Consider the following 25987-nt stretch of genomic DNA (forward strand, 5'->3'; position numbering starts at 1 on the left):
AGTGTTCCAGCACCTTTGACCTCATCCAGAACGTATCATTTCTTGAAAGGGATTGCTGTCCGAATGCACATCTGAATCCCAAACAGAACCTCTAGTAAAATACGATCATTTGTGAAACAGGCAAATGACTGTCTCAGGGGCCCATTCCTCATTGTCAGACACATGTATGGAATGCTTTCACTGTGCATTGAGCAATAGGGATTAAAAACACCGCAGGTAAGGTTAGATGTCATGTTCTATGATCATTTCTTTCAGCATTAGGGACTAAATATACTAAACGTATGATGCTAAAATGTTATTTTCACATATATTAATGTAATAAATGATTGCTTATGCTTTATAAACAAATCTAATTAAAATAAAAGCTTAAGTTTTGTATTTATCTTGTACCATAGAACATGATTTGCTTTGTATTTCAAGCCCACAAAGTGTCCAAATGTTCTATGATCATTTCTTTCAGCATTAGGGACTAAATATACCAAACGTATGATGCTAAAATCCTGAAAAAAGGATGTGCTCCATCTCGTCAGTAGATTGGATTCCAAAACTGATTTGGGTCAATATACATTACCTTTGAAATTAAAGTACAGTCTACTGTAGGGAACCATCAACTTAGAAAGCATTGGCCTTCCCTGGGGGTCAGGTAGGTGCAAAAGATAAACTTTTATCCTATCTTTATCTTAAGATAAGTGGCCAAGCAGTATTTTTCCAAGTTTCACCAAGCACATCATGTTGCCATAGTAGACAAAGTTCTATAAAATGTTAAATAACTTTTAAAAAAAGCATCTTGGTCTTACAGTACTGTACAAGGTGAATTAAACTGTCCCTGGTAATAAAAAGTAATTAGAAGCATCTCAGAAACTTTATCTCTAGAAACATTAGCTGTTTTATATCATGTAATTTAGTGTGATGTTGTCAGAATTCAAGGACATTATCACACACAGAAATTGGTTCAGTTAAATCTAAAAAACACAGCTAAACATGGGTTTAAATGTAACAGAAGTCTTACCTCTTGTCAAAAGATTTAATTCAAGAAGCGATGTAATAAATGATTGCTTATGCTTTATAAAGAAATCTAATTAAAATAAAAGCTTAAGTTTTGTATTTATCTTGTACCATAGAACATGATTTTCTTTGTATTTGAAGCCCACAAAGTGTCCAAATGATGCACTACATGATATAAGGAAGATTATCACATGCATATCGGTATTATCTTTCTTATGAAAATGCATTCCTTTCATTACCTTTTACTTTTTAAAATGAACTCAAATTGTGTATAATGTAATAATTTAAGTAGAATAGATTCAGGTAGGAAATATAGAGTCATGATGTTTATGGCTGACATCATTTCACATGGGTGAATTTTAAGCTAAGAAATAAAAACATTTACAATGAAGATACCATTACTTAATTTTAAATGCCTTTAAAAAATAAATACCTCCTGAGAATAATTTGCCACTCCCAGATCCTTGGTAAGGTACTGTTTGAATCCAATCAGGAGAGGAGCATCCAGGGAGTGCTTTCTATAGAGTAAAGCTTGGGCCACTCTCTTCCGGCCTGCTGATACTTTTTAACTACTCAGGGCCTGTAAGGATATAAAACACCGGTTTAAACATTTTATACCTATAAGACAAATTAGAATTTTAGTAAAAAATAGATACATCTGAAAAATAAAAAGTCTTACTGCTGATAGAGTTCTTCAGAGCTCACATCTTCCCCTTCCTTATCCGCTTCTGTTTCAGTTTCTAGAGCAGCCTCTGGCATCTCTTCCTCCTGGACAGCGGCCTCTTGCTCAGGGCCGCTGGAATGCAGGTAGATTCTTTTCAACATGCTTTTACATAATATGTTGTAACAATGATTTCAAAAAGAAACTACAGAAGCCTTACAGATTAAAAATATCTCACCTTGCCAATGTGTCTTCAGGCTTCCCATGTACAAAAAGGCCCAAGGACTCTAGCAGTCTTACAACCACTATCCTGTTTGCCTCACCAGACACGATCTCTATTCTGTGGTAATCCACGATGACCCCGTTTTTCAGGTGATTCATCATGTCCTCCCTCGCCTGTTGAGAGGCCATCCTGATCTCTTCTGCCGTGGCGTGCTTCATACACGCCCTCTTCAAGTGAGCAGGAAGCTGATCAAGAGTATTCAGGTACATCTTGCACACCAGGGGAATCCTCGCGGGTTTCCTTTGAAAATAAATAATACCATCTGTGTATAGAAACAAGCTAAGACTGATTTCTTAAATTATCCTTAATTTTCTCTCTCATAGTTTGAGCATAATGATTTTATTGCATTTATAAAAGAATTGCTCATTGCTCCTAAATAAATAATGGTTTCATAAAAAAGTGAACACTTACTTGGTCTCAGTCACAGACTTTCCAATAGAAGCCATTGTGGAGTTCAGCAACTGCAGGTCCTAGAAGTGGGGAAGGAATTTTAAAAGAGAAATTGAATTACAATACAGAAGGAATGGCTGAGGGATCACTGAAATATATATATACAAATTCCAAAGACTGAGTCCATATAGAAACAACTACCTTTCATTTTCAGTATAAGAAAAAAAAACATTATCTTCCAAAGCATCATAAAATTGTCCCTTCTTCCAGACTCTACTTCTCTCTTGTAGTAGTATAGCAGACCTTTCCAGGTGAGCAGATCACAGAGTCCGAAATGAGCTTCCTCCATCAAGCAAAGTACCTGAACATGACTCTGTCTTCATAAAAGCGCCCCTGTAATAAAGAAATTAAATCCGAAATCAAGAGGGCAGTTGCCTACTGAAATACAAGAAGTCATCAATTTTAACCTAGCAACACATTAAAGGCTGCATCTATACAAGTACGATTCTAGAAATGCTCACCAGATGACGTTTTAAGAAGGAACTGCGCCTCAGGTTCCGCCGAGATCTTAACTCGGATGGCAGGATTCAGAGTCCGGAGTGCGGACTGATGGCGCACGGAGGGTCCATATACTGTGGATCCCTCAGTGATCTTCCGCATATTCAAACCGCCAGCGTGTGACTCCCCTGTCCCCGTGACCTCATTGCTCTGCTCTCTCCTCTGTGCAGCTGAGCCCGACTCACGGTAAAATGGAAAAAAATATGCCCTCGACGTGAGATTTATTCTGGAGCGAGCCAGTGTTGCGCATAGCTGCCTTCAAAGCAGTTAACCCAGGTTCGATTCCCGGCCAACGCAGTTGCGAATGTTTTCAAATGCTGTCATGAGCCTTGGATTGTGACTAGCAAAGCGAAGCCTTTTGAAAGAGCTAAAGCACTGCAAAACGGAATTGAAGGAGAATCTTACAGGGGATTCTGAGCAGTGTCTGCATACATGCAGTCAGATAAAGGTGCTGAAAGCTTGAGCTACTCTCAATGTCATGCTGCCCTTCCCCGGAGTAAATCTGTTACATTGAAAAAATGCTTCTGGCAGGTTCAAAAAGGGACCCTTGTTAATTGGAGAAATCAATGATTTCGAATGAATTCTGTATGCGTTAAAAGACAGCTATACACAGAAAACATGCAGGACACTGCTCATGATGTTTCCCGAGCCGAAACACAGTGCGTTTTTCCAAGCCATTTGACAAAGCCCACCCACTGAAAACTGCAGCAGATCGTGTAAAGACGTTCAACTTTGTAACTACTGCACGCACAGGAAGCAGAATAAATTCCTCTTTTCAAACTGTCAAAGGTTTGCTTTGCGAACGCTGCAGGACATCGCACAATCTCTTTTGAATGGGGACAAACGATTTATTATGGGGCGCAGTAAGTACAGACGTTTAAAAAGCTCCACTCATGCCGACGATGCAGCATGAAGAAGCGCAACCTAACGTTTGACAGACAAAAGCCGGGCGCCGCTACGAGCAATATGAAATCAAACTGACAGCACACGGCGTTTCGCGCTGACTCAAAAGTGATCTCGACAGACGCTGTTCTCTGCATAACGCTGAAAGAGCTAAAGAGCGTTTCTGTTGAGACGTAACAAGCTTGTTTCTTTCTACCATGATGTTACCATGACAAAATCTGTCTTTAAACACCTTGCTCAGTCTCTGACGAGACTGTCAAAAATTGCTTTCGCCGATTGTATTGCAAACCGGCGGAAGCGGGGTATTGGGAAAAGTTTTCAACTAGCAATAATCGCGCCTCGGCTAAACCTCACAGGCTACGATACTGCCACTGCGCAAAGCTGACGGTTGCCAGGCAACCGCGGGGATCCTATGGAAATCGTTATCGATCGTCTCATGGCATGTCGTTGCTATAACGCTTCATATTTGTCGTCTTCTTCTTCTTCTAGCTTGAGGTTTTGAAGAATTTCATGACAGACAAGGGCTCCGTTGGGAACAAAGGGCGTTGTGAGAAAACCGTTGCTTATTTTCAGCAGCAGAAATACAACCCTTTAAATACAAGATGACAGAACAATGACGAAGGGCATGCCGGGAGGAACTCATGCACTACAGAGGAAAGGGGGCGGGCACGTACAGTTCACATTCAAGCCACAAGTACTCTTCTTGGATGTTGCACAAACAAATCCTAACGTCTTGAAACCATTGCAGCATGTTTGTGTCCCACTTCCCGTGGCTGCGGGACGACTGACACGAACGGACAAACACAATCTGTGGCGTTTAGCGTGACATAGTCTTGCAGGCATTGTGCTGTCTCACTGCAATACTATACCGCTGGAGGAAACAGTCCATCTGGCCATGAAACTCATTTGAACGTCTAGCTACAGCAACTAACAATATCATGATTTATTCAGGATGTGTGGAATCAGCACGTCCCGGAGACAGCTTCCGAAATCGTGAGCATTCTCTGGTGGTGTCCTGCAGGGCACCTGTGGGCATGCGTTGGTGGTATAGTGGTGACCATAGCTGCTTTCCATGGTTCATTTCCTGGCCAACGCAGTGGGGATTGGTTTCAAATGCTGTCATGAGCCTTGGACTGTGACTAGCAAAGCGAAGCCTTTTGAAAGAGCTAAAGCACTGCAAAACGGAATTGAAGGAGAATCTTACAGGGGATTCTGAGCGGTGTCTGCATACATGCAGTCCGATACGGGTGCTGAAAGCTTGAGCTACTCTCAATGTCATGCTGCCTTTCCCCGGAGTAAATCTGTTACATGGAAAGAATGCTTCTCGCAGGTTCAAAAAGGGACCATTGTTAATTGGAGAAATCAATGATTTCGAATGAATTCTGTATGCGTTAAAAGACAGCTATACACAGAAAACATGCAGGACACTGCTCATGAATGATGTTTCCCGAGCCGAAACACAGTGCATTTTTTCAAGCCATTTGACAAAGCCCACCCACTGAAAACTGCAGCAGATCGTGTAAAGACGTTCAACTTTGTAACTACTGCAGGCACGGGAAGCAGAATAAATTCCTCTTTTCAAACTGTCAAAGGTTTGCTTTCCGAACGCTGCAGGACATCGCACAATCTCTTTTGAACAGGGACAAACGATTTCTTATGGGGCGCAGTAAGTACTGTTACTGTCACTGCTCGATACCGACGTTGGCCCACTATACCATGTTCAGCCACCGCTAGAAAATGTACAGCTCTAGCACCAGAGCAAACAACAGGAGGGCCAACGTCAAACGTGTAAGACATGGAGAGCGATGAGAATGGGATTCAAACCCATGTCTGCAGAGCACAATGGATTACCAGTCCATCGCCTTAACCACTCAGCCACCTTGTCAATGAAACTGGGCTGTCCGGACATGGGTTGGCGCGCTCCAGATGATCTTTTTCTTTTTTTTCCCTCGTACTCGAGGGTCATTTTCCTGTTCCACATGCAATTTCAACATTTTCCTTAGGAGATGTCAAGCCAGCAAGCCACTGCTGTGGTTCAGTGGCCAGTGTGGAGTTCAGTGGCCCTGTTGTACACAGAAAGCAAATTGAACTCCTTGGACATCAAAAGTTCCAGATAAAAGCCATTTGTCACCCTTTCTCTTGGTGTTGATATTGCTATTGTATGTAAAGGTGGCAACTTGCTCAGCGAGCAGGCGGAGCACACACCGAATGCAGATGTGTCTGAGTGGTGTGTCCAAGTGGCTGCAAAAGGATAATGCTCCTGGGGCGCCGGGGCTTAGTTGGTTAAAGCGCCTGCCTGGTAAATAGGAGATCCTGGGTTCAAATCCCAGCGGTGCCTTCTTTGTTCTGTTTTCTCAAACAGAACTGGTCCTTACAGACAACCGCCTACGGCTAGACTTGCAAGTATTCATTTCCTGTCTTTAACGCGACTTGTTTTTCTTAAAATGGATGCAACTTGCAAAACATGAAATACAAACCTTGCTAATCAGCGCTGGCGGCTGGCAAAAAAAAAAAGAAGTCAGCAATGTTTTTTTTCTTTAACCTTAACCCTGCTAACGGAGACGAGTTAAACAACCGAGTCTATGCAGCTTAAACGGTCCGCATGTCGGGTTCTTAGCTGAAAGGGTGGTAAATCACGCTCACCCCAGTCCTTAATCTTTTAAAGAGGATACAAAATTGAAACTAGTCGCCACATCACATACATCCTGTTCAATGATAAAAAAGTGACATCTATCCTCGATCCAGAGTAAATCCCACGTTGAGGGCATACTTTTTTCCACTTTACCATGAGTCGGGCTCAGCTGCACAGAGGCGAGAGCAGAGCAATGAGGTCACGGGGACAGGGGAGTCACACGCTGGCGGTTTAAACACGCGGAAGAAAACTGAGGGATCCACAGTATGTGGACCCTCCGTGCGCCATCAGTCCGCACTCCGGACTCTGAATCCTGCCATCCAAGTTAAGATCTCGGCGGAACCTGAGGCGCAGTTCCTTCTTAAAACGTAATCTGGTGAGCATTTCTAGAATCGTACTTGTATAGATGCAGCCTTTAATGTGTTGCTAGGTTAAAATTGATGACTTCTTGAACTTCAGTAGGCAACTGCCCTCTTGATTTCGGATTTAATTTCTTTATTACAGGGGCGCTTTTATGAAGACAGAGTCATGTTCAGGTACTTTTCTTGATGGAGGAAGCATATTTCGGACTCTGTGATCTGCTCACCTGGAAAGGTCTGCTGTACTACTACAAGAGAGAAGTAGTCTGGAAGAAGGGACAATTTTATGATGCTTTGGAAGATAATGTTTTTTTTTTCTTTGAAATCGAAATGAATCAGAATATCAGTGCAAAAGACAGACTCTTGGTTTGGTTTGAGATATGGTTTTAAAACAGACAAAATGTAGAAAACAGGTCTTTCTCACTTTTGGTAAAGAATGGACCGGGGGTAATATTTTACTAGTTGCAGTGCTGATCTCACTGGGTTACAGTCCTGCAGTGTCACACCGGGGCCAGTGGCGCAATGGATAACGCGTCTGACTACGGATCAGGAGATTGCAGGTTCGACTCCTGCCTGGCTCGGGTCGTTTTTAAACGCATCTGGCTACTCCCTAAGTAGTCTGTGCTACTTACTGCATTGTAATCGTACCCGGTAAGAGATTTCCTTCATGTAAATGAACTGCACCTGACAGCTTTAGAAAAACACCTGGGCTCAGTACGGTGCTGAGAGCTCAGCGTTGCTGTTCTAATTAGCACGCACTGCATCGGCTATGAGCCCGAACCTTTCAATTATTCCGATCAGTAAGTCAACACGTAGTCCACATGAACGGTAGAAATATTCTCTTGTCTGTCTCTTGTTTGTATAGAACTGAATGTCCCTGACAATGTTCTGTTAGTTTTAATTGAAGAACGGCATTTGTGTTCAAATATACCAGACAAGTTTATGTAACTGCTCATGCGACACTCAGTTGTAATTAGTCAAGAAATAAAGTCGAACAACAGCTGCGGGTTTGATTCTGAACGTATGAGATTGCAGCGCCTTTTACTTCCATTGACAAATGATAGAGATTCGAAGAGAGATCCTTCAGACCAGCAAGCAAACCCACGGCTATTTCGGTTTTCTATCTAGGCAACGTTGGTGTCTGCAATAGCATACATGAAAGCGTGATGCAATTTCTGTGGCTACATTTGTTGCACGTCATGCACAGTAAGAGTGTTTCTAACACCAAATAAAAAGTCAACAATTAGCGATCACGCCTTCTCCTCAGTTAACCCACTGAAACCCTTGCTGTTAACAGTTCTTTACTGCGTGCTTTACCAGCACCTACATATCGTGTCGGTTCTTTCAGCTTTATTCATTAGGTTTTCAAAGGTATAAGTAGAGCACCAGAGGTGCGAACGCAAAATGTGTGGTTATCTGAAGAATTGATTTCAATGGCAGCGGGTCCAAGCGATTTCGCGTTGTTATAGTACCAGGAAAGGAGAAGCGGCACTTCGCCTCTGCCGTGCAGGCACAAGGCGACGTGCGGCAGACGCCGGAGTCGGCAGGTTTCGAACCTGCGCGGGGAAGCCCCAACGGATTTCGAGCCCATCGCCTTAACCACTCGAGCACGACAAATGCGAACTCGCCGCCGCCGTATTCCTCCTATAATCAAACACGGACTGCGAGGTGGCTGCGGAAACCTTTTTAAAGTTGCTCTCCGTTAAAAAAAAAATACCTTTCACAAGATTCGTGCCGGCAGACAGACACGCCTCAGAGGGTTTAAGGCTGGCTTCACGTTCAAATGATAAAGTCCCCCAGTCCGGATGTCAAAACGCAACTTTGGCAGACAGAAAAAAACATCAACAAACCAAAAATGTGGACAAGGATTTTACAAGCTGCACCACACTGCACTTTCAAAAGCATTTACATTCGTGTTAGACGCAGGAATTGCCTTTGATTTGCGCGCTTACGAACGCCATGGAAAACGAAACAAAACTAAAGCCCTCAGCTCCTGCACTTGATTATAGTCCCGTTACGTGTCGAAGCAGGAATTTACGTCATCCTACCACTGTAACACGGGGAATAGAGGGAAATGAGCACAAGCTACGAATTGTCTCAATCACTCCCTACAGTAGTAAGACGCCTGGAAGCGTGCACCCCCATCATTAATCTTTGCGCATCTGTGCAAGGTAAACTCTGGAGCAGTCTCTGAAACGGCTCAAAGGAAACACGTGATTGATTCCATGTGCATCTGGGGTTCATTTCTTATTTACATTTAATTCAAGGGAAAGGCTTGGGTCAGTTTCAGACGGCCTCCAACAGCGAGATTCAAGCGCCCCACCTTCAGCCCAATCTGCGCTGCCAGAACGCCAACGGCTCCTCTGGTCTCCGGGGTGCGGTTGTGACCCCGTAACCTAAAGTGTTGGTGGCAGACAAATGGAGACTAACAGGTGATGTCCTATGACATGACTACATTGTGACACTCGGTGGGGATGGTGACCATTGCTTGGAAAAGAGTGCGAGGCCCCTTTAGAAAAACATTTTGTTAACAGGCATTCTGCCTTAGTCCAAACACCTATAGCTTGCAAAGCGCATGCTATTAGACAGGCACCTCTGCAAGACCTTAAGAGTCTCTTAAACTAGTGATAGTAAGGTGTTCCCAATGGGCGATGTTTGGCTTTCAAATCATCTCTCTGTGGAAGCGCCGAGATGCAGCTGTTTAAGGCTTAGAAGCAGCTGACTGTTTCACTACCTAGCGGATTACTGTCAGTCAGGGAGCTCAGAGGTGAAAAGCCTGTCTGAGAAACAATTCGCCGTCAATCAGTTCAATATGTTCCGTACCAGCTCGGCGCACCTGAGATCATCTTGGTAGCCGTGTAGCTCAGATGAGTGAGAGCGTGTGTGTGTGCACCACCGTGATTGGATGCCGGTCCTTCTCAGGTCACAGTAAACCTTCTGCTGCCTAACTTTCCTAATTTTGGGGATCCCTTTGAAAAAGCAAAGGAAAAAAAAAAACTGGCTCTTCATCAGCGTGATCGACCCAACCCAGTGTGTCCCAGTGGCCTAATGGATAAGGCACTGGCCTTCTAAGCCAGGGATTGTGGGTTCGAGTCCCATCTGGGGTGCTCCTGTCCCATTTTGAGCGTACAAATGTCCTTGTGATTTGCAAAGCTGCAACCCCACCTTACTCAGTGAGCGTCTCTGCTTTTCTCTCACATACAGTTGGGAGAAAAACTTTTGTAAACAGCCCTTCGGAATGATGTGGATTTCTGCATGAATGGCTCCTAACATGTGATCTTATCTTTATCTAAGTCATAATAATTAATAAAGAGAGTCTGATTTCACAAACAACACACGCCCAACATTTGACATTGCTGTTTCTTTATTGACCAAATGGTTTAAACAATCAAGGTCATTGATGGAAAAAGTACGTGAACCCTTATATTAAGGAGCTAGTGGAACCTCCTTTATGACAAAAACCTCAACCCCCACTTTCTGTAGCGGCTGGTCAGACCTGAGCAGCGGTTAGGAGGTATTTTGGCCTATTCCTCTATGCAAAACTGTTTCAGTTCATGTATATTTTTGGGATGTCTTGCGCTGAACGACCTGCTTCAGATCACGCCACAGCACTTCAATGGGATTGGGGTCAGGACTCTTACTTGGCCATCCCAAAATACGGAATTTCTTCTGTTTCAGCCACTCTGTTGTTGATGTAATCCTTTGTTTTTGTAATGCTGCATGACCCAGCGTCTTTCAAGTTTTAGATCACAGGCAGACACCCTGACATTCTGCTGTAGAATTTCCTGATACATCTTGGAATTCATCGGTCCCTCGATGATTGCAAGCCGTACAGCCTCCGCCATGCTTCCCAGGTGGGATGAGGTTTTGGAGTTGGTATGCAGTGTTTTGTTATCTCAAAACATAACGCTGTGCACATTTACCAACAAGTTCAACTTTTGTCACGTCTGTCCACAGAACATTGTTCCAGGAGTTGCTGTGGAACATCCATGTGGTCTTTAACAAACTTGAGAGGGGCAGTGGTGTTTTTTTTTGGGGGGAGAGCAGTGGTTTCCTCCATGGTGACCTCGCATGATCACCACTCCTGTTCAGATTTCTTCTTATGGTGGATTCATGGACACAGACGTAAGACAAAGTCAACCACCTGTTCGCTAGATCCCATCCCCACTCAGCTAGTCAAAGATTCCCTCGAAGGACTGGCAGGACCTATAATTAGTATGATGAATGCATCGCTTGCGTCAGGCGTTGTACCTGATCAATTTAAGGTAGCGGTTGTTAGACCGCTCCTTAAGAAGTCAAATTTGGATCCACAAGTTCTTAACAACTACAGGCCTGTCTCAAAGGTCCCATTTCAATCTAAAAGTCTTGGGAGAATAGTTGTTGCCCAACGTCAATCGTATCTGGATTCAAATAATATACTTGAGAAATTTCAGTCTGGTTTCTGAAACTGCATTAACAAGAGTCGTAAATGATATTCTCTTAGCTACTGATGCGGGGAATGCAACAGTGCTTGTGCTTTTAGATCTTAGAGCTGCCTTTGACACGGTTGACCTCTCTGTTTTGTTACACAGGCTTGAGTTTGAGGTTGGCTTATCTGGAACCGTCCTTCAGTGGTTTACTTCACATTTTACTCATCGTTTTCATTATGTTCAAATATCTAATAATTGTACTGCTTCATCAATGTCACCAGTTCAATTTGGGGTACCAGAAGATCAGTGCTGGGACCAATATTGCTCTCTCTCTCTACATGCTGCTGATAGGTAGGATAATATGAAAAAATAATATGAACTTTCATTCATATGCTGATGACACTCAAATAAACATTTTGTTTACACCAAACGACAACTCTTCTATTATCAGTTTAGTTAAATGCATTAAGGAAGGAAATACTTGGATGTGTGAAAACTTTTTGTTACTCAACTCTGAGAAAACTGAGGATCTGTTGATCGGAGGCAACAATACTGATAGGACTACTATAACTTCAGCACTTAACTCAGAGGATTTAAACATTTGCCTCAAAGAGACAGCACGTTACCTAGGCGGCATATTAGACACAAGGCTCTTAACAACTTGCATTGTTAAGTGCCTTGGGACAACCTTGTTGTGAAAGGCGCTATATAGAAATACATTGATTTGAATTGAATTGACAATGTAAAATGTTGTGTGTGTTGTTTGTTAAACAAGACTGTCTTTATTTATCAAAAAATAAAAGGAATTTGCTAGGAATGCAAACGTTAGGTTGCGCTTCTTCATGCTGCATCGTCGGCATGAGTGGAGCTTTTTAAACGTCTGTACTTACTGTGCCCCATAAGAAATCGTTTGTCCCCGTTCAAAAGAGATTGTGCGATGCCCTGCAGTGTTCGCAAAGCAAACCTTTGACAGTTTGAAAAGAGGAATTTATTCTGCTTCCTGTGCGTGCAGTAGTTACAAAGTTGAACGTCTTTACACGATTTGCTGCAGTTTTCAGTGGGCGGGCTTTGTCAGATGGCTTGGAAAAACGCACTGTGTTTCGGCTCGGGAAACATCATGAGAAGTGTCCTGCATGTTTTCTGTGTATAGCTGTCTTTTAACGCATACAGAATTCATTCGAAATCATTGATTTCTCCAATTAACAAGGGTCCCTTAAAAGATGAGTCAAAGTAACGTCTAATCGGATTAGTTTCCTTAGAGCTGGTTCAGAGTTTGCTCAAGAGTTTACCTTTCACAGATGCGCAAAGAAGAATGTTGGGGGTGCATGCTTCAAGGTGCCTTACAGCTGTAGGGAGTGATTCGAGACGATTCATGCCGTGTGCTCGTTCCCATATACCGTACGCCCCGGGGTGCAGTGCTAGGATGACGTAAAATACCGCTTGGGCACGTAACGGCGTTATATGCAAGTGCGGGACGTGAGGGTTTTCGTTTGTTCATTTTGTTTTGCTCTGCTTTGCTTTGTTTCTTGGTCAAGAGGCGTAAGGTAAGTCGTAATCCAGGGAGAACACTGGTGGCAAACAGTCCGAGGTGAGAGGCGAGGTCCAAAGTCGAAAAGGCAGAAGGGGAGTCCAATATCCAGAATAAACGAGGTAATGGAAAAAACGCCAGGTAGAGCTCTCAAGGAGTAGACTCAATACCAGCGGGAAGCAGGTAAAGATGGTAAAAATAGCACTGCGTACCGCACGGTGGAGTGTGTGCAGGTGGGTTAACTCGTGCGGCGGCGTTTGTTAATAATCACCCGCTGCTGGTGCTGATTAGATTGCTTAAGAGTTGGTCTTAACTGCCTGGCGGTCATGACAAGCTCCTCTTTAAGCTGTGGTTTAGTTTTGCATTCATGTGTTTCTAGAGCAGTTATTTATGGGGGTGGGTGGGTCTTTCACAGAGGCTCAGGACAAATCCCCTGCATGAAAGTCTACTGTGTGCGTTCAAACAGTCACAGGTCAAGAGCCAGGCAGGAGGACAATGGACAGAAGAAGCAACGAACTAAAAATAAAAGAACGAATATGAAAAAGCCACCATCTTTTTCTTTTTGACATTTTCCGACTTTCATGCAAGCCAGGACAAAGTTGCTCGTAGCTACTTGTGGATTCAAATACTCTATCGAGTGCTTTGATGAGTTTTTGCAATTTGATTGTCGTCCTGTCAGCCTGTTTCTGTTTTTTTTTTCAATCTAGTGATGGAAAGTAAGAGGGAAATGATGGAGCAATCAATAACCGCTCCGGAAAAATGGCAGAAAGAAATGGCCCGTCACTAAGGACATTTGTGAAGCAGAGGAGTGACATCACCACAAAGGCGACTTATTCTGCTGATCGTTTTGGTGAATAATGATTGAGGCGTGTTAAGAGAAAGGTAGCTGCGTCAGCATGCTTAGGCTGCAAAGGATAAAGCAAAGGTTTACTCCATGCTGAAAAGAGAAGAAAAGAAGCACAACGTTTCGGCTGTGGAGCCTTCTGCGCCATCTTCTTTAGCAATGGTGATGATGTTTACATTGGAAAAACTGAGACACGCATACTGGAGGGGCTTGAACCAACAACTTTTCAGCACCACAGAGTCTGACAGTCTTTTGTGCGCCCTACATTTGCAGGTTTATGGTCAAAGAAAACAATCACTTGCACTTCTTGCAGCCGGCAATCTTTTTCCACTGACAACCAAGAAATGGATTTCATCTTTCACAAGCTGTATGGATTTCTTCAAAAACAAGTTATTCCAGAAAGGAAATGAATTCTTGCATTAAACTGAACCAAGCTGTACATGTTTGTCTGAAATGAGATATGCGGCACAACAAGACACGGAGAGAGGCACCGCTGGTATTCAGACCCAGGATCGCCTGCTTACTAGGCAGGCACTTTAAGCCACTAGGGAACAGCGCCAGCAGAGCACCGTGCTTTTACAGACACTTGGACACATCTGCGTTCGGTGTGCACTTAATCTGCTCTCTGAGCCCGTTGCCTCCGTCCCATTTAATAGCAGAACTGACGCCAAGAGAAATGATGAGAAATGGCATTTATCGGGCACTTCTCATGTCCAAGGAGCTCAATGCCCTTGACACCTCCCCAAGGCGACAGAGCTGTGCATTCTTTGGCGACAACATTTTTTCTTTTGTTTTATTTCTATACTTATTGATAGAATAAAAACGATATGTCATGTACTGTAAGGGAAATGTCTCTTTTCATGGGGAAAGCTAGCACCAGCAAATGTTGTGTTTAGAAGAAGTGATTTAACATGACACGTGACCTAATTTACCGGAGCAAAAGCTCACCCAGCAAGCCCTGCTTTACTTCTACAGGAGAGAAGTACTGTAGAGTCTGCAAGATGTTCAGCTGGGTAGCTACGTCAGCATGCCTCGGCTGCAAAGGAACAAGTAATAGGTTTATTGCATGCTGAAAAGAGAAGAACGGAAACACAGCGTTTCGGCCGTGAGGTCTTCTCACACCTGAAGAAGCCTCACACCTGTAATAGGCTCCATGGTTTTCTTTCTTCTCTTTTCAACATGGAATACACCTATTGTCTGCAAGATGTGACAATTTCACGGTGTTTTGGAAGAAAACCTTTTTTCTTTGAATTCAAAATCAATCAGAATTTCAGCATGACACACCAACACTTTTTCTGTTTTAAGGAGATGATATTTTAAACCTGATAAAAATAGTAGGAAACACAAGTTTCTTGCTGTGAAAATTTAGATGGGGAAGTGTACTACTGGTAGCAGTGTAGAGCTCTCTGTGGTGGAATGCAAACACATGTTCTATGGGCCAGTGGCGTAATGGATTACGCGTCTGACTTCGGATCAGAAGATTGTAGGTTCGAGTCCTGCCTGGTTCGTGAGGCTTTTAAACCTCTCAGGTTCCTCGGTAACAGGTTGCCGTCATGTATATGAACTATAGAAAAGCATCTGCCACAACCCGTAAATTAGCACGCAAGTGCGGGCTAGTTAACACAGAACTGTATGGAGATCATCTCCAGCTCCGAGCTCAATTGCAATGAAAAAACATGCAGAACAGAACTGGAGAGCAGCTGAATTTGTGCTCAGTAGGGTGGGGAGGACTCAGCATTGCTATTGTTCTAATTGGCATGAACTGCAGGGGATCTGAATCAGAACACGTCAGTTAGTTCGATCATTGCGTCAATATGTAGGCCACGTTAATATAGAATTATTACTTTGTCTGTCTCGTCTTTGTATATAGGTGAATGTCCCTGACAATTTCATGTTAGTTTTTAAGAACGACATTGGTGCTAATATATACATATATAGCATATAAGGAACACGTAAAAGTTTAGTCCATGTTGAAAAGATAAGAAAACCGCCACAACGTTTCATCTCGGAATAAATCTTTACTTGTTGTTTTGCAGCCTACCCATTCTGACCTAACTCCTCCCTTGAAATTCCCTAACAGATAAGGGTACGTAACGGCTCATGCGATGCTCAGTTGCAATTTGTCCCAAAACAAACAAGAACAGCAGCTGAGGGTTTGAGTTTGAACATGCACTGTATTAAAGCAGCTTTTATTTCCATTGATAAATGCTAGATATTCCTACAGAGATTCTCCAGGTAGTAAGCGATTCCTGTTTCTGTTTCTATTTCTGTTTCATATATATATACAGTATATATACAGTATTGTACTATTATTATATAATTGTTACACTGTGGCTGTGTTGTGTGTGTTAAGCTGCTGTTGCACTGCAATTTCCCTCACGGGATCAATAAAGTATCTATCTATAAGAAGACATTACCAACAACGACCACAAGATGGAGATATTGTCCAAAGAGGCAAGAAGGGCAAAGCCGCGATAAGGTAAAATCATTTTTTGTAAGAGATTGCTGTCAGAATGCACATCCGTATCCCAAACAGAATCTCTAGTAAAATATGATCATTTGTGAAACAGGCAATTGAGTGTCTGCTACAATATGATTGCTACAGATGCAGCCATTCAAAATGCGCGGGCGTACGCTGTACGCAGTCTACCACAAGTTACCGGTAAATACCGCGAGTTACCGGTAAATACCGCTAGCAAAATAATAGTATCCGGAATTTCCGCAAGGTGGAGCTAATAAAGCTCAACTTCTCATGTTTGAGCTGTAGCCATCAAAGTCTTTAATGAAGATATTACTAATAGTATTAATAATAAATGAACTTGGACAAGCTGTAAACTCAAAGTATTGCCCTGGTCCACATTATTTTTTTCATTGCCCGTCTTTGTAAAAGTAACACCACAGCATTTCGCAATCACGCATTTTTTTCCAATCATGCAAAGTACAGTAATTTTTGAGAATCGATTCACCATGCCTTTCACATGCTCATAAAAGAGGTTGATTTAGGAACATAAACATATTACCGTATGCAAACTGTACTGTATACAGTTTGTATATGTATATGTATATGTATATTTAATGTCTTAACTGTGCCCGTTTAAGTATTGAATATTTATATGGAATTTTACCACTGAAGGGAAATCTTAGTGCCTGAGCATAAAAAGAATAGGAGCATACTGGAACACGTGTGAAGGCCATAAACGATATTAATTTTGGAACATAAACATACAGTATATGGCTGGTCTCGGTACTTTAAAGAAAACATACACGAAACATGGTTTCATTATGACCAGAATCGGTCTTGAGATATTTTTAACTTGATTTACAGTATTTGAGAGGTATGTCTTGACACCGATACTACGTAAATACTCCTCACGTATATGTTTCTAGGTTTATATTATGCATTTCATACGGTCAAATTGCTTTTGAGCAACTGATAAGAAGCGCGAAACGGTATGCCCAGGGCGTTTTAGTTTTCGTTTTGTTTTAATGCAGTGCAGTGGATTGATTAGAGATATCAAGTACATACAAGTCATTTTTTAAATGTTGTAGTTCGTCTTGTAAAAATGTTACGAGTACATCATCTGTCAACAATTACACAGGTTCTGTTTCCATATTGCGGTTTTTGGTTACGTAATATTATTTTCTAATTTCACGTTGTGAATATATGATTTGGGCAAACAGAGCCGCAAAGAAGTACATTATGGGTTGTTGTTGTTTTTTTGCAGTTTTATCTAAAATAAGCGATGCTTAAACCTTTGTCTGATTCTTGTGAAACTATCCACACGACAGTTACCTAGGAGTTGACTTCAGTGATGTCACTGATGGGATGTTTCTAAAAATCCATCCTCTGTAAAACATCTTCTCTAGTTGTTCTGCATATGTATTCGCTAATGAAGCTGTGTTTTTCGGAGCCTGGTTCTCTACATTTCTGTATGAACCAGCTTAGAGGGCTAAAGACAGCTTGTGTTTAAATTGAGTGTAAGGTAATTTATGCTTCTAAAGTCATGGTCAGCATTTATTATTGTACTGTGCTGTAAACTTCTTCTGTGCCTAATTACATTATTTTATAGTCGATAATGTTTCTGTAGTGCTTTTTCAGCCCTCAGCATGTGTCTGCGCTGGTGGTGCTGTGGGTTAGGTTCCTGACTCCTATGTCACATGGTCTGTGGTTGAATCTCATGGAACTATGACTTTAATTTTTAACAAACATTTCTTTGAAAAAATGAAACATTTCCCTTGGTCAGAGATTAAATAAAACCTCACTCGCATCAAAACAAATTTATATTTCTAAATATCACAACATGATCGAATTTACGTCTTTTTAATAACAATGAATAGTCACCTATGCGTTACAAAATAAACATTTATATTGATTTGAATTGCGTTTTGATTTAAATCGTAAACGCGTGTTTAAATATATGTGTTTAAAGGCGATATACTGTATAAAAGCGCTGATTCTTATGGAATGTGTTCGGCCGGGGATTCAAAAAAAATATTTTTTTTAATCGCGTATCTAAGGAAAATTGCAGTATAACTTTGTTCATGCACAAACAGTGGCATGTTACATTATAATTTGGGTGTCTCCTCTTGCCAGAAAGCTCTAAATTGCATTTTGAGTGCGGTTTTTGACTTTTTCTAAATTGCAACCCATAAATAAAGCTGATACAGTTTAGACTTACTGTATTCTAAACTGTATTACAACATCACATTGGACAATGCAACGTAAATTGCAAAAATGCACTTGGAATCTATCCTAGCCCTACTATGAAAATTATTTAAACTGCGACACTTATCATTCATCTTTAAATAAACTTTATTTTATATAGCGTTTTAAGCGAATAGGTAATTAGATTGCTCATAAACCTAATCGCTTTTTCTACATAAACACAGCGTGATTGCTCTCTGAAAATGGTTTTTTCTTTATATTTAGGCTCAGATTTCAACTATAGATCGTATTATTATGAACTTTCTTGGAAAAATGTCTTTTATGTAAACCATGTTTGCTATTAATTCATTTAGGGCTAAAATACGTTCATTGTCTTCCAATCGAGTCGAGTTGACATTGGAAGCTTGCCACGCCCGGACTGTTACACCAACGCATTAGCATGTTGAAGCGATTTCATTGAGGAGGCCATCTACTAGTTAACACTGTACTTCCTACTTTGAAAATACCTGTGAAATTGGTTTAATTCGTCACAGCCAGCACTCCGGCAGAGAGGGGGGTTGTACTCGTTAATGTCTGATGACATACAAGTGGAAAGATTACAGATTTTAATCGTCTTTTTTCTGAACCAGGGAAAATCTGATCATGTTTCTCTATAACAATAATAAAAAACTTTATTTTCAATTATTTTACATATCCCGCTTGCACATCGCATGACTTTAATAAATCTATTCTTTATTAATACTAAATAAATAATACTAAAAATACTTCAGCAAATAGGTCACTTGATTTTTGGAATAATTCCAAATAGCACAATGATCCACTGGCATCCCTGAAGTCTGTTTAGTGCATAATCTTCCAAATACAATCACTAAGCAATTATAAGAATTATACCATCCTACTTCTTTGTGATATCCTGTAAAAACTAAACCTATTTTTATAAGGCTTTTACTCAAAAGATTTCCAAACACACAAAGCATTTGTGAAGTACTATAGTATTTCTAAAGGTTACTGGTACAACATCAATCATTAAAGCTTACCAATAAAGTTTAGATTGCTGACTATGGACTAACTACATTAACTAACTGCAATGCAACACTATACATTTTACAAGAATATCTGGTTGAATTCTTGCATTTGTAGCCAATTTAATGCGAGAGAAATAAGCCAATTTAATTATTTCACAAAAAATAATGTGATATAAAATGGATGTTTTTAACTTTATTGTAGTGTTTTAGAAACTAATATGTCTTCAAAAATGGTTGTTTTTCACTCCTAGGAATGAAAGCTGTTGTTATATAATGTTTATTTTCAAATTTTGAAAAATCAAAGGATTCTAGCTTTCTCCCCTTTCAGGCATCGGACACAGAGAACCTCATGGTTTTCCTAAAAATCATTTTTTATGTTCCCTGGTGTTCCAAACTTAGTTTTAATCAATTTTAATTTGTTATTATGTTAAAAACAGGGTAATAAATTTCTAATTGGACTATAAATAATGTCATATTGTCTGCTATAAAACTGATGTTTTCAACTCTATTGTAGAGATTCTAGAATCAACTAATAGAGAATTGAAATAAAAAAGGGCATAAGAAAACATTACCAACAACGACCACAAGATGGAGATATTGTCTAGACATTACCAACAACGACCACAAGATGGAGATATTGTCCAAAGAGGCAAGAAGGGCAAAGCTGCGATAAGGTAAAATCATTTTTTGAAAGAGATTGCTGTCAGAATGCACAACTGAATCCCAAACAGAATCTCTAGTCAAATATGATCATTTGTGAAACAGGCAAATGAGTTTCTCAGGTGCCCATTGCTCATTTTCAGACACATTTATGCAATACTTTCACCATGCGTTGAGCAATAGGGATTAAAGATACCAGAGGTAAGGTTTAAAAGTGATTCTGAGGTGCAACACATCAGCGATACAGCTAGGCATCTGAAATGCGGGGTTTGAGAGCCCTTCAGGGAACACCGTACCCTAAAGGTACCAGAAGTCCACTAGTATAAGCATTAAGTCACTGTCACCCCTGTTACAATGTGATTGCTACATATCTTCATTTCTTTGGTTTTTAAGGAGTAAGAGTGCAGGGGGTCTAAATCTGCGATCCAGTGTGTTGAAGTATTTCACAACACTACCTGTAGCCCGTATGGAAATAAATACTAATTCTGATTATTGCCCTGGGCATGTACCAATAAATCACTGAGCATATATCACTGTGTTGAAGCTAGAGACCTGTATGTAATATTATGGTGCTAAAATGTCATTTTCACATATATTAATGTAATAAATGATTGCTTATGCTTAATAAACAAATCTAATTAAAATAAAAACTTAAGTTTTGTATTTGTCTTGTACCATAGAACATGATTTTCTTTGTATTTCAAGCCCACAAAGTGTCCAAATGATGCACGACATGATATAAGGAAGATTATCACATGAAAAATCGGTATTATCTTTCTCATGAAAATGCATTCCTTTCATTACCTTTTAATTTTTAAAATGAACTCAAGTTGTGTATAATGTAATAATTTAAGTAGAATAGATTCTAATAATATAATGATCCAGTGTGTTGCACTACTTCACTGCTTCACTGTTCTATGCCGTCTGGAAATAAATCCTCAGACTGCTTACTGCCCTGGGCTTGTACCAATAAATTACAGGAGCACATCTATATATCACTGCGTTGAAGCAGGAGACACACAATCACTGCAAACACATCCTAAATACAGTGTTCCAGCACCTTTGACCTCATCCAGAACGTATCATTTCTTGAAAGGGATTGCTGTCTGAATGCACATCTGAATCCCAAACAGAATCTCTAGTAATATACGATCATTTGTGAAACAGGCAAATGACTGTCTCAGGGGCCCATTCCTCATTCTCAAGACACATGTATGCAGTACGTACACCATGCATTGAGCAAAAGGGATCAAAGACACCACAGGTAAGGTTAGAATTCATTCTGACTATATTCTAAAATATTGGACTCATATTCTTATGATGGCAGACATGATGCTGCGTTTAAAACCGGGGTTAATGGACATTATATGACTGTCAATTCTGTTTTGTTTTGGAGACACTTGGCTGCCTATATGGTACAGTGCAGCGTGAAGGAAACATTTTCCAAAACTGTGTCAGCTCAAAAGTTGTAAGAGAACCTCTCCAGCTGCTTTAACTCTCTTCATTTTTTGTCATTTAATTGTCTGTCGGCACTATGTGGCAGCGTTGCATGACAACCCATCTCACCACGGAAAGGAACCTAACAGCTTTGGTAAGAGAGGAGAAAAGGACCTGGCCAGTAAGGGGCTCGAACCCACGACTTTGACGTTATTAGCACCATGCTCTAACCAACTGAGCTAACCGGCCTCACGACAGTGGTCCTCTCTGTGCAGCGCCTTTTACTTCCATTGACAAATGATAGCAATTCGAAGAGAGATCCTTCAGACCAGCAAGCAAACCCACGGCTATTTCGGTTTTCTATCTAGGCAACGTTGGTGTCTGCAATAGCATACATGAAAGCGTGATGCAATTTCTGTGGCTACATTTGTTGCACGTCATGCACAGTAAGAGTGTTTCTAACACCAAATAAAAAGTCAACAATTAGCGATCACGCCTTCTCCTCAGTTAACCCACTGAAACCCTTGCTGTTAACAGTTCTTTACTGCGTGCTTTAAGAAAACCTACATAATGTGTCAGTTCTTTCAGCTTTATTCATTAGGTTTTCAAAGGCATAAGTAGAGCACCAGAGGCGCGAACGTAAGATGTGTGGTTATCTGAAGAACTCATTTCCATGGCAGCAGGGCCAAGTGATTCAGCGTATTTATAGTACCAGGAATGGAGAAGCGGCACTTCACCTTTGCCGGGGAGGCACAAGGATACGTGTGGCAGACGCCATAGTCGGCAGGATTCAAACCTGTGCAGGGAGTTCGCAACGGATTTCAAGTCCATCGCCTTAAACACACGGCCACGACTACAGCAAGCTCACCCCCGCCGCATTCCTCCTATAATCTAACACAGAGTGCGAGGTGGCTGCAGAAACTTTTTCAAAGTCGCTCTCCGTTAAAAAAAAAAAAAATACCTTTGACAAAATACGTGCCGGCAGACAGACATGCCTCAGAGGGTTTAAGGCTGGCTTCACGTTCAAATGATAAAGTCTCCCCGTCCGGATGTCAAAATGGAACTTTGGCAGACAGAAAAAACATCAACAAACCACAAATGTGGACAAGGATTTTACAAGCTGCACCACACTGCACTTTCCAAAGCATTTACATTCCTGTTAGACGCAGGAATTGCCTTTGATTTGCGCGCTTACGAACGCCATGGAAAACGAAACAAAACTAAAGCCCTCAGCTCCTGCACTTGATTATAATGCCGTTACGTGTCGAAGCAGGAATTTATGTCATCCTACCACTGCAATACGGGGAATAGAGGGAAATGAGCACACGCTACGTATGTCTCAATCACTCCCTAGAGTCGTAAGGCGCATTGAAGGGTGCACACCAATCATTAATCGTTGCGCCTCTGTGAAAGGAAAGCTCTTGAGCAGTCTTTGAAACAGCTCGGATGAAACACTTGATTGCTTCCATGTGCATCTGGAGCCCATTTCTTATTTTCACTTCACGCCGCCCAAAGCATTTCTAAAACAGGAGATTCGTGTTTGGGAATGCGCCCTGCCCTACGAATAAAACAGGTCTACGGGTCTGAAACCTGCTCCACGGAAAACAGTTCTGTTGCGCTTTTGATCAAAGGGAGATTCGCTGTTCTTACTTTTTGATGACATAACACCCAAAGGGGCTTCTTTGGAGCTGGATTCCAACCAGCATCCTAAAGTTTCTTGGCGGTATCCTTTACAGTCCTCTGTTCGGTCGACAAGGGACAGAAGGGGGCAGCTTTCCTCACATACACAGTGCAATGTACTATAGTGTTCCCGTTCATTGAATTCGCAGTTCTGCATCAGACCTCTAACTCGTTTCCTTAGCTTGGATTTAAGCCATGAAGCAGGCTTCTAGTCTATAAACGTCTAGAGAAATCACAAACTATTTGAGAGGCCATCATCCCAGGGGAACTGACAAAGTCTATCCCTAAACACCTAGCGCAATCTCTCGAGAGACTGTCAAAAATCGCTTTCTCCGTTTGCGTTGCAAGTAAGTGAAAACGCGGTCTCAAACCAGAGCCACTTGGCAGCAGCGGCACGTAAATACTGTTACTGTCACTGCTCGATACTGACGTTAGCCTACTATACCATGTTCAGCCACCGCTAGGAAATGTACGGCTCTAGTACTGGAGCAAACAACAGGAGGGCCAAAGGCACACGGGCACACATGGAGAGTGACGAGAATGGGACTCGAACCCATGCGTGCAGAGTACAATGGATTAGCAGTCCATCGCCTTAACCACTCGGCCACCTCGTCTAGGAAACTGGGCTGTCCAGACATGGGTTGCAGCGCTCCAGATGATCTTTTTCTTTTTTTTCCCTCGTACTCGAGGGTCATTTTCCTGTTCCACATGCGATTTCAACATTTTCCTTGGGAGATGTCAAGCCAGCAAGCCACTGGTTCAGTGGCCATTGTGGAGTTCAGTGGCCCTGTTGTACACAGAATGCACATTGAGCTCCTTGGACATGAAAAGTTCCAGATAAAAGCCATTTGTCATCCTTTCTCTTGGTGTCGATGTTGCTATTGTATGTAAAGGTGGCAACTTGCTCAGCGAACAGGCGGAGCACACACCGAATGCAGATGTGTCTGAGTGGTGTGTCCAAGTGGCTGCAAAACGACAGCACTCCCAGGGCGTCGTGGCTTAGTTGGTTAAAGCGCCTGTCTAGTAAACAGGAGATCCTGGGTACGAATCCCAGCAGTGCCTTTTTTGTTCTGTGTTCTCGAACAGAACTGGTCATTATGGACAACCGCCTACAGCTAGACCTAATTAAATGCAAGTATTCATTTCCTGTCTTTAACACGACTTGTTTTTCTTAAAATGGATGCAACTTGCAAAACATGAAATACAAACCTTGCTAATCAGTGCTAGCGGCTGGCAAAAAAAAAAAGAAGTCAGCAATGTTTTTTTTCTTTAACCTTAACCCTGCTAATGGAGAAGAGTTAAACAACCGAGTCTATGCAGCTTAAACGGTGCGCACGTCGGGTTCTTAGCTGAAAGGGTGGTAAATCACGCTCACCCCAGTTCTTAATCTTTTAAAGAGGATACAAAATTGAACCTAGTCGCCACATCACATACATCCTGTTCAATGATAAAAAGGTAACATCTATCCTTGCTCCAGAGTAAATCTCACGTTGAGGGCATCTTTTTTTTCACTTTACCGTGAATCGGGCTCAGCTGCACAGAGGAGAGAGCAGAGCAATGAGGTCACGGGGACAGGGGAGTCACATGCTGGCGGTTTGAATACGCGGAAGATCACTGAGGGATCCACAGTATATGGACCCTCCGTGCGCCATCAGTCCGCACTCCGGACTCTGAATCCTGCCATCCGAGTTAAGATCTCGGCGGAACCTGAGGCGCAGTTCCTTCTTAAAACGTAATCTGGTGAGCATTTCTAGAATCGTACTTGTATAGATGCAGCCTTTAATGTGTTGCTAGGTTAAAATTGATGACTTCTTGTATTTCAGTAGGTAACTGCCCTCTTGATTTCAGATTCAATTTCTTTATTACAGGGGCGCTTTTATGAAGACAGAGTCATGTTCAGGTACTTTGCTTGATGGAGGAAGCTCATTTCGGACTCTGTGATCTGCTCACCTGGAAAGGTCTGCTGTACTACTAAAAGAGAGAAGTAGAGTCTGGAAGAAGGGACAATTTTATAATGCTTTGGAAGGTAGGTTTTTTTTTCTTTGAAATCGAAATGAATCAGAATATCAGTGCAAAAGACAAACTCTTGGTTTGGTTTAAAGAAATATGGTTTTAAAACAGACAAAATGTAGAAAACAGGTGTTTCTCACTTTTGGAAAAGAATGGACCGGGGGTAATAGTTTACTAGTTGCAGTGCTGAGCTCACCGGGTTGCAGTCCTGCAATGTCACACGACGGCCAGTGGCGCAATAGATAACGCGTTTGACTACGAATCAGGAGATTGTAAGTTTGACTCCTGCCTGGCTCGGGTCGTTTTTAAACGCATCGGGCTACTCCCCTAAGTAGTCTGTGCTACTTACTGCATTGTAATCGTACTCAGTAAGAGATTTCCTTCATGTAAATGAACTGCACCTGACAGCTTTAGGAAATCACCTGGGCTCAGTACGGTGCTAAGAGCTCAGCGTTGCTGTTGTTCTAATTAGCACGCACTGCATCGGCTATGAACCCGAACTTTTCAATTATTCCGATCATTAAGTCAACACGTAGTCCACATGAAAGGTAGAAATATTCTCTTGTCTGTCTCTTGTTTGTATAGAACTGAATGTCCCTGACAATGTACTGTTAGTTTTAATTGAAGAACGGCATTTGTGTTCAAATATACCAGACAAGTTTATGTAACTGCTCTTGCGACACTAAGTTGTAATTAGTCAAGAAATAAAGTCGAACAACAGCTGCGGGGTTAATTCTGAACGTATGAGATTGCAGCGCCTTTTACTTCCATTGACAAATGATAGAGATTCGAAGAGAGATCCTTCAGACCAGCAAGCAAACCCACGGCTATTTCGGTTTTCTATCTAGGCAACGTTGGTGTCTGCAATAGCATACATGAAAGCGTGATGCAATTTCTGTGGCTACATTTGTTCCACGTCATGCACAGTAAGAATGTT

At 41.7% G+C, this 25987-nt stretch overlaps 7 non-coding genes across 7 annotated transcripts; 4 read left to right on the top strand and 3 right to left on the bottom strand.

The window, feature by feature from the left end:
* Window positions 1-4041: 4041 nt before the first annotated feature.
* On the bottom strand, window positions 4042-4183 carry LOC148634120 (U4 spliceosomal RNA). The gene has a single exon (XR_015933690.1). It is a non-coding gene; the product is annotated as a U4 spliceosomal RNA (small nuclear RNA).
* Window positions 4184-5603: 1420 nt separating this feature from the next.
* Window positions 5604-5685, bottom strand: trnat-ggu (transfer RNA threonine (anticodon GGU)). Its single transcript has one exon. It is a non-coding gene; the product is annotated as a tRNA-Thr (tRNA).
* Window positions 5686-6064: 379 nt separating this feature from the next.
* On the top strand, window positions 6065-6138 carry trnat-ggu (transfer RNA threonine (anticodon GGU)). The gene has a single exon. It is a non-coding gene; the product is annotated as a tRNA-Thr (tRNA).
* Window positions 6139-7299: 1161 nt separating this feature from the next.
* Window positions 7300-7372, top strand: trnar-acg (transfer RNA arginine (anticodon ACG)). Its single transcript has one exon. It is a non-coding gene; the product is annotated as a tRNA-Arg (tRNA).
* A 2453-nt stretch (window positions 7373-9825) lies between these two features.
* Window positions 9826-9898, top strand: trnar-ucu (transfer RNA arginine (anticodon UCU)). The gene has a single exon. It is a non-coding gene; the product is annotated as a tRNA-Arg (tRNA).
* Window positions 9899-15007: 5109 nt separating this feature from the next.
* Window positions 15008-15080, top strand: trnar-ucg (transfer RNA arginine (anticodon UCG)). Its single transcript has one exon. It is a non-coding gene; the product is annotated as a tRNA-Arg (tRNA).
* Window positions 15081-23572: 8492 nt separating this feature from the next.
* On the bottom strand, window positions 23573-23654 carry trnas-gcu (transfer RNA serine (anticodon GCU)). The gene has a single exon. It is a non-coding gene; the product is annotated as a tRNA-Ser (tRNA).
* Window positions 23655-25987: the final 2333 nt, after the last annotated feature.

This window comes from Lepisosteus platostomus, unplaced genomic scaffold, assembly GCF_059453375.1.
Source record: "Lepisosteus platostomus isolate fLepPlt1 unplaced genomic scaffold, fLepPlt1.hap1 Scaffold_40_H1, whole genome shotgun sequence".
In the NCBI taxonomy this organism is placed as follows: domain Eukaryota; kingdom Metazoa; phylum Chordata; class Actinopteri; order Semionotiformes; family Lepisosteidae; genus Lepisosteus; species Lepisosteus platostomus.